Below are 2,500 nucleotides of genomic sequence, written 5' to 3'. Positions count from 1 at the left end.
GAGAAATGAGCGGGACTACGTTTTTTGAGAAATTGATGTCTCCTACTGCCAGTTTGAGAAACGGACTTAAGGCATATATATAGGGGGTACTGAGGTTAACCTTCAGACCCCCGCGCGCGCTATGGGGCCGCGCGCGCTGACGGGGTGAGAAATGAGCGGGACTACGTTTTTTGAGAAATTGATGTCTCCTACTGCCAGTTTGAGAAACGGACTTAAGGCATATATATAGGGGGTACTGAGGTTAACCTTCAGACCCCCGCGCGCGCTATGGGGCCGCGCGCGCTGACGGGGTGAGAAATGAGCGGGACTACGTTTTTTGAGAAATTGATGTCTCCTACTGCCAGTTTGAGAAACGGACTTAAGGCATATATATAGGGGGTACTGAGGTTAACCTTCAGACCCCCGCGCGCGCTATGGGGCCGCGCGCGCTGACGGGGTGAGAAATGAGCGGGACTACGTTTTTTGAGAAATTGATGTCTCCTACTGCCAGTTTGAGAAACGGACTTAAGGCATATATATAGGGGGTACTGAGGTTAACCTTCAGACCCCCGCGCGCGCTAGGTGGCCGCGCTCGCGCTGACGGGGTGAGAAATGAGCGGGACTACGTTTTTTGAGAAATTGATGTCTCCTACTGCCAGTTTGAGAAACGGACTTAAGGCATATATATAGGGGGTACTGAGGTTAACCTTCAGACCCCCGCGCGCGCTATGGGGCCGCGCGCGCTGACGGGGTGAGAAATGAGCGGGACTACGTTTTTTGAGAAATTGATGTCTCCTACTGCCAGTTTGAGAAACGGACTTAAGACATATATATAGGGGGTACTGAGGTTAACCTTCAGACCCCCGCGCGCGCGCTAGGGGGCCGCGCGTGCTCTGACGGGATGAGAAATGGGGGGGACTACGTTTTTTGAGAAATTGATGTCTCCTACTGCCAGTTTGGAAAACGGACTTAAGACATATATATAGGGGGGTAGTCCGGTGGGTCGAAAGACCTCCCCTCCTATATCGGACGTGGGCTTCGGTTAGGGGTGCTTGGCGTGGACTACAGCCTATATAGCACCCCATGTGGGATTCGGAAGGTCGGAAATCGAGGTGTGGGTGCTCGGCAAGGATCGCTTTCTCGAGCGCCCACTTGCGGGATATGAAATTGCGGGTGATTGCTCGTTCCTCGCACGCTGCGTGTGCTTGGAGGGCTCTTCCGCTGCTGACGGGATGAGAAATGGGGGGGACTACGCTTTTTGAGAAATTGATGTCTCCTACTGCCAGTTTGGAAAACGGACTTAAGACATATATATAGGGGGGTAGTCCGGTGGGTCGAAAGACCTCCCCTCCTATATGGGACGTGGGCTTCGGTTAGGGGTGCTTGGCGCGGACTACAGCCTATATAGCACCCCACGTGGGATTCGGAAGGTCGGAAACCGAAGCCGTGGGCGCTCGGCAAGGATGCCCTTGCCGAGCGCCCACACGTGGGAATCGGAATTTCGCTGGATTGGTCGTGTCTTGCACAATGAGCGGATTGGATGCGTGGGCATTGGTGTGGGCATCCTATCCAAATCGCTCGACGTCTTGATCCGCTCACGAGTGCTTGGCTTGGCCTTTCAGCTCGGGGTGCTTGGCTTGGGCAACTGAGCTGGGCGCTCCTTGTCGGAATCGAAAGTGGGCGCTCGGCAAGGATGCCCTTGCCCAGCGCCCATACGTGGGAATCGGAATTTCGCTGGATTGGTTGTGTCTTGCACAATGAGCGGATTGGATGCGTGGGCATTGGTGTGGGCATCCTATCCAAATCGCTCGACGTCTTGATCCGCTCACGAGTGCTTGGCTTGGCCTTTCAGCTCGGGGTGCTTGGCTTGGGCAACTGAGCTGGGCGCTCCTTGTCGGAATCGAAAGTGGGCGCTCGGCAAGGATGCCCTTGCCCAGCGCCCATACGTGGGAATCGGAATTTCGCTGGATTGGTTGTGTCTTGCACAATGAGCGGATTGGATGCGTGGGCATTGGTGTGGGCATCCTATCCAAATCGCTCGACGTCTTGATCCGCTCACGAGTGCTTGGCTTGGCCTTTCAGCTCGGGGTGCTTGGCTTGGGCAACTGAGCTGGGCACTCCTCGTCGGAATCGGAAGTGGGCTCTTTGCAAGGATGCCCTTGCCTAGTGCCCACATGTGGGAATCGGAATTTCGTTGGGTAGGTCGTTTCTCGCACAATGAGCGGATTGGATGCGTGGGAATTGGTGTGGGCATCCTAGCCAAATCGCCCGCTGTCTTGATCCGCTCACAAGTGCTTGGCTTGGCCTTTTCAGCTCGGGGTGCTTGGCTTGGGCAACTGAGCCGTGCACTCCTCGTCGGAATCGGAAGTGGGCTCTTTGCAAGGATGCCCTTGCCTAGTGCCCACATGTGGGAATCAGAATTTCGCTGGGTAGGTCGTTTCTCGCACAATGAGCGGATTAGATGCGTGGGCATTGGTGTGGGCATCCTATCCAAATCGCTCGCCGTCTTGATCCGCTCACG

This window comes from Tripterygium wilfordii, unplaced genomic scaffold, assembly GCF_013401445.1.
Source record: "Tripterygium wilfordii isolate XIE 37 unplaced genomic scaffold, ASM1340144v1 ctg237, whole genome shotgun sequence".
Lineage (NCBI taxonomy): Eukaryota > Viridiplantae > Streptophyta > Magnoliopsida > Celastrales > Celastraceae > Tripterygium > Tripterygium wilfordii.
Note: the sequence above shows the minus strand (reverse complement) of the source record.